The sequence below is a fragment of the Cupressus sempervirens genome, chromosome 1 (assembly GCF_028749045.1).
Source record: "Cupressus sempervirens isolate cs-2001-9-10 chromosome 1, ASM2874904v1, whole genome shotgun sequence".
In the NCBI taxonomy this organism is placed as follows: Eukaryota; Viridiplantae; Streptophyta; class Pinopsida; order Cupressales; family Cupressaceae; genus Cupressus; species Cupressus sempervirens.
Window position 1 is genome coordinate 600,494,855 of NC_143118.1, and position 13,820 is coordinate 600,508,674.

Sequence of the window (13,820 nt, forward strand, 5' to 3'; positions counted from 1 at the left end):
AATATCATTAGTGGAAAAAATCATGTATACCAACTCATAAGATCGTAATATGTATCCAATGATACCATGTCCCTCTAGCACCATGTTGGGAATACCAAACCCAACCTACTGCTTAACTCAATCTCCAGCCTCAACCCAACTGTCAATGAGCAACTTGACTAAGACACTCCTTTAGAAGATACAAGGTTAGAGAGATCAAAACAATAGAGCATTAGGGTTTAGAGGGAGTCTCTCTCAACCTCTACACTATTTTAGCCCAAGATGCATTAGGGAATCTCACAATTCCACCAATCATCCGAATACTCATTGAACACTAACTAAGATACATGTGTAACTACACTAGCCTACTTTCTTAAGAGAGAAGAGGATACAAAAATGCACCAAAGTCAATGTCCAAAAGGCAGATCTAGACTCATCAAAAGATCGAGTCACTCTCAAATGACAAGGAAACATCCACCTCAAGAAAGGAATGCTCATAGTCTACACTTCTTCTCACAAAGATGGGACGGTGCTATAGGAAAAACACAAACCCAAGCACAAATACCAACAAGTACCTGACAGATTATGAAAGCTTGTTAACACCTCCCTAACAATAAAATGAAGGTTTAAACATCTCCAATGGACATAAATGTGATATGAAATTATTGAATTGGCCTCTGCATGATAAAGGGTACTTGGAACATTGATCTGCACCTTTAGAAGTGCAAAAGAGTTTCTTGTTGTTCCCCAAGAAAGTTTTTGCATTAGCATAGTCTCATGCAAACTTCCTCAACAAACTAGGCAAGAAAGTGCATGACTAGTTGATTCTCACATGAAATTTCAAAACAACACAAAAATTGCCTTCACTCCAAAGGCCATAACTTTGACATCTGGACTCTAATTGACTCCATTGAAAAAGTGTCAAAAAGACATCTATGAGGTCCACAAAATGATGGATCTTAGAGAGTCCTACGACCTAAGAGTTTGAATCACCACTCAAGATACAACATCATAGGAAACTCAAACCATCTTAGATACCAAGACACACAATGAATGAAACATCCAAAAAAACCAAAGAGCACACATGCCCAAAATGACATAAGACATGAAGTGAAAGGTAATTCACACAATGAAACCATCATTACCCCTCTTTCACAATTTCATCAATTAATCATAACACAAGTATTAATGCACAATGAAACTGAAAGGTTTTCAAAGCAAGGGTTTAAGAGTCACTTACCATAAAACAAGTACATATCTTTTCAAATTCTTTCTAGAACAACATTGCATTTAATCATCATTTAAAACCATCTAATTACATTAACAACTTTACATCTATTACAAGCCCACTAGTATGTTCTCTATGATAATATCCCTTGTATATACTACAAGAGGTTTGAGATGAATGCGATAGAATCACAACACACAACTAGGTAGCAGTAAAACACATTTAGAATAGTCATCATGAACCAAAACAAAAAGTCTAAATGGGGGGAATGTCAACTCCAATAGTAAATCACAAAATATATTAGTTTAACAATAAGTCAAGTATGACAACAACCACAAAGAGATTAATGGAGAAAATTTGATGATTATTCCAAGGAAGGAAAATACTGAAAACCAATGTTAGCCCAACAACATGATGGAAGTACCTCTATCCAAATAAAATAAGGCATCAATCAAATCACATTACATGTGATGACTAGGAATAGTCACAGAAGAGGGATAAATTACCACACAATGCTAATGAATGCATCATCCTAGCAGTGTTAGAGAACACACTCACTCACATCAAGCAATAAACCATCAATAACTTCTTGCATATGCAAAATATATTAATTTCCTTAATTAATTTCCATGCAATGCAACATTTAGAGATCCATCAATTTTATTAAAATTTCTATAAGCTTATGAAGAAATTAGATTGGGGACTTAATTCATTAACCCAAAGGATCTAACACAAAAACTACTCATTTGGAATGATTCACTATAACACTCATTTCTCAATGAAAAGAACCATTTCATTATTATATTGACATAACAAAAAATCACAAATAAGATTCATTTATTTACTTACAAATAGGATAAAATAGGGAAACAACGCACCTTACTCAACAAAGAGAAACAAAAGGAGGCACTCAAAGCCAACACCTAGATACCAATTAGTAGTTCCATCCAAAAGAGTCATGCATGCAACCAACCAAACAAGGCACATTGAATTTGTCTACAAAACAAGGAAAGACTCATTTCCTTTTTCTCACAATGCTCTAATCACATCTACTGGACAAGCAAGTCCATCCCAAGTAGATATCAAAGCAACAAAGATCATGAGCTCTCACCAAGACACTCACACTAACACAACACAACATCGACCATATGGGCAACATAAACATAGAGATCCCAATGTTTGAACATGGGCTCTGATACCAAATGTAATGCCCCACCTGGAGATCCTTGGAACAAGGATTCAATAAAAGTCAAGATTTTATTTTTTTACAAGTATGAATGCACATGACATCATCATATAAGGATCACAAAGATCACAATAGAATACTTCACCAATAATCTCAACAATTAGCAGATCTCCAAATGCCACAACCTAACTAACACAACCAAACTGAAGAATGAAAACCAAAGATGACATCAAAACACAAAATATTCAATCTTTTAAAGCATGGAAAATTAAGTAAACCCAAAGGGTACTCAAAACACCAAATTGTGTTCCTCGAGAACTAATGAAGATGCCCCTTATTTTTTGTGTGAGGAAACACAAATGATAGATTTTCATGTAAGGTTATACTCCTTTACATGAGGATGTACAGCAAGCCATGTGAGGATCTACCCAATCATGTGAGGACTTTCTTGGCCCAGTAGCCAAAACACCCCAAATTGGTGTTGGGTTTCACATGAGGATGCACTATAATTTGCATGATGAAACCCAACACACCATGTGAGCTTTTTTATTCTCATACAAGAAATTGTAATTTTGCATGAGGATACAAAATAGGAAACCAGAAAACATAAACAAAAAAAACTAGGAAATAAATTTCCTCCACACAACAGAGTAGCAAATCCACTATCAAGGAAAAGAGACTTGAATGAAATAACTGAAAGATGAAAACTACATCTAACCATCTTACATAGCAGTGAAGGGAAATAACTAAAAGCAACATCATAGTGTATAGAAGAAACATCACAATGTACTAAAATAACAAACTAAGTGTACGGTTCGTCCCAACCATAATAACATCATGAGACCTCAAAGGTCCTAGCCATCCCTTGTGCATAACATCCCAAACTGCCAACTAGATAGTCTTAGCTATCTTATAAGGATGTCACTAGTAACACATAATAACATCATAAGAATAGGAAATCTAACATGCTAAACCAAAAGCAATAGGTACTCCAACTAAGAAGATACATCATCTAATCATATGCCAAACATCATAATAAGGAAATGCATCAAAACCAACATCATCCAAACATGATATACAAGCATTCCAATGAAAGCATAAATCACAAGAGAGCATACTTTAGAACCCAAAGTACTAAGTGAAAACATCCAACAACAATTGCATTGGGATAATAGATTGTCTCTGTACACCGGTCCATAGTAGTGGTGAAGGTAGGTATGCCTCCCAACCATGTGAAACACATAGGTCCACTCTTGCCATGCTAATGGAGATAATGATCCAACAAAAAACATACAAGAACAAAACATCCATGGCTAACATTCATGCCAAATAGTATGATGACTAAAACCAAGATCAAACACAATGCATAAACTACAGATCCTAGTCAAACACTCAATGGGCTACTAAGTAGTGGTTGACATCATGGAGAGTCACTTGGCATCGAAAAGCCCAAGCTCAAATCATGTAGATTCAACTCCCTCAACTAAAAGGCTCTACTACAAAATATTTTTTTATTATCTTAAGATTTATTACCACCGATTATTTTATTTAGTTATGACTTGATTAAAACTTTCTTTGCCAATCCTCAATGCATAATGATCACTAGGCTGCAAGATAGAAGCCCCCTCCATATGCTACCCTACCCTACCCATGCTCATCCAATGATGAGTTCTCGCAAGAATGCATATTCCCAATCCAACCCCAATGATCATAACTCCTAGAAGTACCATAGAAGATTGGGCCTCATAAGTCACCAAACAAAGGCACACACATGTGCTCGTGTGTGGCCAACCACCATCATGAAGATCATAACATAAGGACTATATGAGAACATAATGTAGAAACACACTCAACCAAAAATAGACTTAGGAGGATGGATTCTACATGAATCCCAAGGAACAATAAAACCATACATTATGAACTTGCTCAACAATAAAACCATACACAAAGTTAGGAGTATAGATGTGACATGCATCCTAATGCAAAATAAAAGTGCAATAATGGTCTGATTGACATCCTATAGATAATCCAAGTCCACAACCAACATCATGCCAAGAAAACTCAAGAAAAATAGGTGGCACACAAACCAAGGTGAAAAACCTCAAAACTCAAAAACTTTGAAATTAAAACCCATTTGGTCTTAGGGAACAAAAGCTATGAATATCAAATAAAATATGGGTTTGTAGTCTATATGCAAAAATGGCTAGCATAACAGTGCAAAATCCCAAACCCCCATCCTAGAAAATAGGGAAATGCTCATACCCGCCGAACTAGGTAGAGCTAACATACAAGAAAGGAGGAAAATACTATTTCTCAACCTCCTAAAAAATAACTACCAAAAATAGAAGTAGAAATGGAGCCAAAATAATAAAATGGGAGAGCCCTACCTCACAACCAAAAGGGAAAAATGGGAATTTGAACCATAAAATAAAAATCCCTCAGAAGTGGCCAAAAAGTGTGGTAATCCACAGTCTCCCCGAGATGGATCCAAGCAGACCAATCTCATGACAATACCATGCATGTAGCTCCCATAATGAACAACACAATAATTCCTCATGAAGATGATTTTGGGTTTTACTCTCAAACTCTCTAATTCAAAAGTGAGAAGTGAGGAATTAAATCCCTCTTTCAATACTTATTCACTTTTTGAGTGAATAATTGATTAGGACAAATAATTAGCCAACCTAGTTAAACCCAGAATTGACCCAAACGAAAATAGGCTATTCCTAGTTATAGGAATTCATCTATGACAAAACTGCTAGAAATTAAATTCAATTAAAAATAAAGCCCAAAACCCCCCCAAAAAAAAAAACAAATCCTTAACATTTTTTGCAACAATGTGAAACTCTAAATGCATAGACATGCTTACTGGTCTAATCACATAATACAAATGATTTTGGATTTAATCAATTCACAAGTGGGTTTAATTAAAAGATTTAATAAGATATGTCGACCATACAAGAATGAAAGTGATAAATATGAATAACTAGATCACTAACTCCATGTGCCACTGCTAGGGATATAAATCCTACACACTAAACAACATGATCAAATGAAATTGCATATAATAACTTAGTCAAAGTAATAAATGCATTAAATCACCTAATTTAACCATTTATTCAATTATACTAAAATAATCTATTTACATCACTCATACTCACATGTAGCATAATGAAGCAAGAGTGAAGTAAATAACCATAGCATTAAATACATCACATAACATAATCAAAGATATTTCCAAATACTGGATAACCAAATATCATCATAAAACACACTGTCATCTCAAAATGGCATCATCATACAATATGATCAACTGAACAACATAGTAGTGTAACATCTATGATACTGATGATAGAGTATAACATCTGACCCTCAGATCATCTCAAATGTAAAACATAACATGAGTAACAAGTATCTCTTGGATCAAAATATAATAAGGTAAATACCTGCAACACATAACCAATGAAACCAACATGGACAATTCATTTATAATTATTTAAGCATTTAATAATGGTTGTTTAAACAACATGAAAAGGCACTTAAAATACATAAGTGAACATGTTCATAAACATGACTAACCACTGCTACAGGAACCTAGTCCAATGTAGCACGATAATAGTACACAGTGAAATCTTTGCACACATCTCAGGGTAATCTCAGAACAACATCATGATACCAAGTCAATCTTGGTAACCACTAGCACAAACCTGAGTGAACCATAAACCACGTCATAATCTCATAAATCATCCATAAGCATAATTGAAGCAATTGATACAGTAACATAAATCCAATCACCTCAAGAGTGTAGATGACTCATGGTCCCAATCATGATCACTTCTCAAGGAGAGATCAACAAGGTTGCATCCATTAGGATAACTTACAAAAATTAAATGGGAGAGGCACTACACATTGTTAGTCTCAAAGAAAAATTTTGCATTATGTCTAACAATTATAAGATTTTCTTCCTCCTCCTTAGAATTATAATCCATCATCCTCTCTTTAACACCAATATTTTCATTAACTATTACATTTGCACACTCAACAATTGTCTTAGTTCTATGATTAAAACATCTGTAAGCTTTTCTTTTCAATGAATAACCAAGGAACATACCTTTATCATTTATTGGATCAAACTTACCAACATCATCATCTCTCTTTATGTAACACTTACTTCCAAAAATTGTGAAGTACTTTACAAAGGGTGTATGACCAAACCACAATTCATAGGGAGTCTTGTTTGTACCTTTTATAATCTGCACTCTGCTCATAGTGTATATTGTTGTATTGACTTCTCTCCAAAAATTCTTGGATACATCATTCTCAAACATCATTTCTCTTGTTTTTTTTTATACCAATATGTTTCTCCTATCTGTTATCACATTCTATTCAAGGGTCTTAGCTGATGATAATTGACTATTAATTTAATTTTCTTCACAAAATGTGTTAAACTCTCTAGAAGTAAATTAACCACCCCTATCTGATCTCAAACATTGTATATTTACACTAGATTCAATCTAAACTTTATTCTTGAATATCTTGAACTTCTCAAAAGCTTCATAAATGATTCTAGTGAAATCATCAACAAAAATCATAAAGAACCTTTCTCCATAGAATCCTTTTGTTCTAGTAGGGTCACTTAAATTTGTATGAATAATCTCCAACTTCTCTATAGTAGTGAATTTCTTGCTAGGAAATGATATCTTCTTCTATTTAGCCATAATACATTCTTTGCAAACAACATTAGTAGGCTTCATGATCTACCAAAAATCTTTGACTACAAATGTACTACTTGCCTTCACAATGTTATCAAAGTTCATATGACAAAAATTTCTATGCCATAACCAACCATTATCCACCATCATAACCAAAGATGTCATCTTAGTAGGATTCAATTGAAATACATTACCTCTAGATCTTGTACCCATTCCAATCAACTTACTATCCTTATCTTTGATAATACAAGTCTTCTTTGTAAAGTGCAACTGGTAACCTTTATCCACCAGTTGTCCAACACTCAACAAGTTATGGTTTAAACCATCAACTAAGTAAACATCATCAATGTTAGTCTTTCCATGAAGAGTAATAGATCCTATCCCTATGATGTGGTAGGTCGTATTGTTACCAACTCTAACAATACCTCCATCATGGTTCCTGAATTTAACAAACTTTTTCATATCACTAGTCAATGTGAACAACCACTATCTATTATCCAACTAGATTTCCTTTCAACTTGTGAAACTAGGGCTTTCTCTTCTCTAATTTCAATTTCAAAACTTTCTTCTTTCATAGCTACAAATCCTAGTTCATAATCACTTTCACTTTGAAATCTTTCCTCAGATTCAACATCTTCATTAGTATACAAACTATCTCAAGGTCTTCTATGCTTGAATTTTTTTTAATACATTTTCTCAGTTTTAGGACACTTACATGAATAATGACCAAATTCATTATAAGTCCGACATTTAAATATTTTCTTATCTACTTCTCTCCTTACAAGCAAGGCTATACCTTCTTCAATATTTTGTCCTCTTCAGATCTAGTTCTACCATTGCTATCATAATCTCCATGGGCATTTTCACTTTTGGATAAACATGACAAATGCTTAAGGCACTAAAAGTTGTCTCCACTCTTGTTAATTATCTAGATTATCTCAAACTTCATCCTGCTACTTCCAGTCTACCAAGAAAAGTCTCTTTGGTAAACTTCTTAGTGCAAGGTATCAAAATCTTAATGATCTATGCTACATGATTTAATGGTGGTGTCAAAGTTTTCAAAATATTCCACACAATATCATGTTCTTCTTTAGATCCTTCACAAGACTTAATTCCTGCAATAATCTTAGATATCCTACCAATATATCTTCTCATAGATTCACCTTCCATAATTTTAGAATTTTGAAATAAACATATCCAAATATGTAATCTAAATCTTTTATTATACTTATCCCCTTCAAAAGTAGATTTTAAATCTTTCCAAATATTATGTGATGTTTCTAGTGATTTTACTTGATTGTACTCATTTTCAGGAAGTGTTGTCACTAAGGCTTCTCTAGCTCTCATATTGCACATAAAAAATATATTTCTACTTTGTTGCATTCTTCAAGCTTTTCTTATTTCACAATATCTTTATCACTTTTGTCAAAATCCAATATCCTGGACCCATACATAGCAGATGATTCTTCATCATTTCCTTCTAGCTATCATAGTTAAATCCATTGAACTTAGGCTTTTTTTTTTTTTTTCTGAAGTGATTCATCATTGATCTCCCAAAGCATTTAAGATTTCTCTTCAAGAACCTAGCTCTTATACGAATTGTTAGAATATAAATTCCACCAATATAACTAAGAGGGGTGGGGGGGTTTTGAATCATTTATCCAACTATTACAATAATTATCAACCTTATTGATCCTTAACCATATGAGCAATATAATCAACAATCATGAAAATATGCTCATACACAATAACACCAGATATGTTAACTAGGGAAACCCTTGATCAAAGGGAAAACCTTGGTGGGGATGGTACCTTCAAAATAATGTACCAATATAAATATTCCTTTTTAGAGGATGGACCCTGTTAGGTGTCTATGAAAACATTTAGTACTTATCAGTGCCTATTATGAGACTTTGAGTCTCTATTAGGAGTTGTGCCAACCTTGTTAGGAATTATAGAAGGAAAATGGACCCATTTTCCAAACAACTTCAAGGGAAAGACCAATGAACCCATTGTCCAAATGACTCTTTATTATTCCTTGTAGAATAATAGAAATGAATTGTACTTTCACTTCCTCTTCCTCTGTCACATCAACTAGACAACTCTACTTCTTCTGATCTTGATACTAGATTATTAACTTCACATCCAATAATCTCTTGGATTTATTACTCACATTTACCGATTACTCTAATCTTATTTGCACTCCTCAATCATAATTCACATTCAACACAAAATTTATCAAAAGGAAAATATCCTTCCTTTATACCATGTCCTCAAAAAAATTCCTTGAGTCAACCATTAGGATTTTCTAATGAATTATAAGAGGACCTCATTAAGATAATTAATTAATTCACAATCATACAATACTTTCAGCTCACAGTCTTTACAACTTCTCACACGAGCGATTCTAGAACTTGTGCACTCATTGACATCATCATCAAACTTTCCTCTATCAACATATCATGATTCTATTTTTGTTAGGAGATATAATCCAATCATCAAAAAATTCTTATCAGGTACTCTCTCTCTATACTACTTTCTATAAATCAATCATATCTTATGTATGTCTTTGACATACTTTATACACACTTAGCCTTGTCATCAGGACATTGTGTAGAAAATGTCCTTAATCATGCTTGACTTGAACATCAAATCTTTATCCGTACGACCTTGATATATGTTTGCTAATCTACCATTCTTCATAGAAACCATAATATGTTGTCACCAATGACAACATATCAATATGTTACAAATCTCCACATGCTCTGGAGATGCTTAGGAAACTCCCACAAAGTAATATCATCAGCATTCATGCTAACAAATAACCCCACAATTAGTCACTATTTCTCATTATCTTCCTAGAGGTAATCACAAAAGATATATATTGGTAGTATCAAAATAACTATATGTCAGTAAATTGTTCATAGAGGTTACCGTTCAAAGATTGAACAAAGAAAAATGTATAGCCATACATGGCTTCCAAAATAGTTTTATAACTATCTCCTTAGGGAGTTACCAACTTTCAATATTTAAAAAAATAAAAAAATAAAAAAATTTGACAGTACTAGCAAAAGAAAGCAAGGAAACTATTGGCTCATTGCCCCTAGATTGCTAACTAACTACTAGCTATATTGCTAGCATCGGCATTTAGCTCCTAGTTCATAGGGAGACCACCACCTACTTCCTTTCAAGGTTTATGTACCACTAGAAAGTCAATCAAATCTTTTTGTTGAGGAAATCCAAGTTGTTCAAGATATAATTTTAAAATCATCACGATTGGGTGACATGTTTCAATATATTATCTTATGCTTCCAAATGGTCAGTGTAGATTATCATCATTGAAGTAGCTCTAGCAACTATGGTTCAATCCTTAATAGAGATCTCCTTTTCTTTCTTCAATGCCTCTATCCTAAAAAAGAAATTTGATTCCACTTCTTTTGAACATGTGTCTTCTTGACTTACATTCTCCATAAAATAGTCATTCTTTGAACAATTCATCTCATTTTGCATCTCGATGCACTCCTCTAGGCCCTGCTCAATTACAATGTTTGTCCATTCTAGATTGGCTCTAGCTATAAACATAAAATATACATTAAAACACACCTCTAGCCTTTCGGCTAAATACTTGTCCACCCCATACTCCTAGATTTTGGAAATATCAATGATATATTCATCCCACTTCACTTTCTCCAATTCATCTATAATTCTAAAGAAATCATCACCTTTTATGCTCTTACAATAGTTCTTGTGAAGTGAGAGAAATAACCAACTACTTGCACTTTCACTACACCTATCCATTCATCATAAGAGTGAGCAATTGACCTATCTCTCTTAAATTATTCAATGAAGCTTTGATTAGTGGGAGAAGTAACATCTATAATAAATATCACATTAAGTAATGCTCTATTATATGGACTTTGCAGTGCATAAATGCATTCCACCATCATGTGTAAGGATTGTTTAAGCTCTTGTTTGTCTCTTTGGTCTTTCCATATGCTGCATGAAATCCCTGTGTTACTAGCGGTCCACATTTTCTTATCTTTTGCTCTAGATGTCGGGTCGAGTACAATTTTCTCCACTGTATAGTATTGTGACATCAAATCATCCAAATTTTTATCAATTGATGGCCTTACAACATCAGCTACCCAATGCCATGTTTCTTCATCAACATCCAACATAGTTTCAATCTTGAGCCTATTAACTTTAGGAATCTTTCCCAGGCACTTACTCACCATATCCTCCACTAGAAGAGTCACAGGGACTATAATTCTATTTTTTCATATTGATAGGTCAAAAAAGTTAGGGATAGAAGAATTATCCTTGAGGGGAGGAGTTTGAAAAATATGTGATGTTCCAATAGCCATTAAACTCAAAGTATTAGCTCCTTATACAACCTGCTTATTCCCTTGATCCATATCACCACTTGAACTCTTGGTTATAGATTCTTCTCTTAAGTCTACCTCAATTGGTTGTGTATGAGTATCTTGAGCTAAGATTTGTTGCATTTTTCTCTTTCTACTAGGTCAGCGAGTCCACCTGATTGAGGGAGGTAATTGAACTGAACTTTAGACATTGGGTTTAGATTCAATTCTCAGCTTTTGAACACCTATAATGGGAGAGGGGGAAACTTCATTAGTGTTACAAACAAGGTAAGGGAAATGGAACTAGAAAAGGCTTTCTGAACATTAGAGATATTTGGCTTAATCTAGGCTATCGAAATTGGAACATGGATAGTAGAATGAAAGGTTAATGCTCTTAATTTTGACATTCAGACTAACGGCATCTTGAATATTCATGCACCGTAAATGTTCAACCTTTGTGGGAAAGGTGTAACCAAAACCTTTAGGAGCCTTATAAGTTTTCTCCACTTTTTCCAACTATATGCATACTTTGATCAAAATATAGTGATCTAGACAATAATGGGGCAGCCTCAAAGGTTTTCCCTCATACCCTCTTATTCTCAAATATGTGAACTTTGGAAACTGAGTAAAGAAACTATCAAAAATGGTAACCAGTTGAGTTGCTTCTTTAGACAAGCTCCTATTTTCCTTCCCTGGGAGCTCAAAAACTAACTTGGTGAGAAAAGAATCTTTTGCAACAAAGGTTAATACTCATAGATGGGCATTCTTTAATTCCACACCTAATGGGGAAGACCTTTACATTCTCTACCATAGGCCACGATATAAATTAGGTAGGTTGACATATAAAAGCCAAAATTTCTAGACACCAGGGAAAGCTACTCCTACACTCTCACTGCTATGATATCAACCCAATCAATGGGATGAAAAAGTACATCCAATTCTCCTAATGAAAGGCATGTAGGTTTCCTTTTACTCTATTCAACAAGGTTATAATATCCCTAATCTCTTGTATCATGTGTTCCCTGGTAAGAGGATGTGGGAGGAGGAAGGAACCACCTCTTTCTGGTTTGAGCAACCAACTCCTAGCAATTGTATTATTGAATTGGTTGGTAGTAGTGATGAATTGGGCATAGGATAAACTAATAGTCCAATCTTCATAGACTTCATGTGAAGGAATCCTCAATGTGTCCATTATATTAACCCTATTCACATACTCTAGGACTTCTCCATTATAGGTTTGAATACATTTCTCAATAACATCATATCTATCTTGTTATGCTAGGAGAAGTTTGCAATGGATGGCTTTAGGGAATCCAATGACTTGCAATAACCCACTTTCAGAGACTTTTTCAGAGATAGACCCAGGTTACAACTAGAAAATCTAGCTACAAATTTTCTAATGTCATGATTAGCAAGAAACATATCCTCTTTCTCAGGCATAAAACTACTTATGACTAAAGATTTCCCTTGTTCGGGTAATTTGGTATGGAAAGAAGTCATGAACAATTTTTATTTTAGCAAGCCAAAAATACAATATGGAAGGAAAGAAAATACATAGACAAGAACTTAATTGCAAGGAAGAGAAAAAATATACCAAGAGAAAAAGAAATTGAGGACTCACTGAGATGGTTGCATGAAAAATATTTGTTGGAAAAGGTGTCTAACACTATCTCCTTCCATCTCCAAACAAAAAAAAGTTCTTACCTTAAACAATAGTGGAAGAAAGAAAATGAAAAGGAAAAAATCTTTTTAAAGCATTCAACCTCAAGGGAGATACGTGTGAATAGGAGAGGAAATGAGTGAAGTGATGGGCTAATTTCCATCCTTAAATACTTACTTCAATTTTCTACATACCAAAACATGTCTCACAATCATTACCATTAATCACCAATAAATATGTGTATTTTCCAAAAATTTTGGGAAAAAAGATCATCTTTCATACTGTCACTTACTTGAGCACACGTCTTTGTTGAGGCAAGATTTAAGACCCATGAACTACTATTAATAGTTTAATGTTAAATTTTTCTGGTCATAAAGTATTGGAACCAATGCTCATAAGTTGATAAGACTCAAAGATTAGTGATTTAACTATTGAACTTGAATGCAAATGTTCAATGTTCAACTTCACTAATGAGCAGCGAGGTCTGAAAGGAGAAAAAACTTGCCAAAATTAAATTGACCTAACACTTTGAACCCATGAACTCCTAGACTTTGAAATTTGAAGTTACATGTTCAAAGTTCAATTTCAGCCTTAAGTTCAAAACTTGAAAAAGTGCAAGGCTTAAAATGAATGAACTTCCTAACAAGAATAATAGAGGCATTGAACTCTTGAACTCTTGAACCTCTCAATTCAA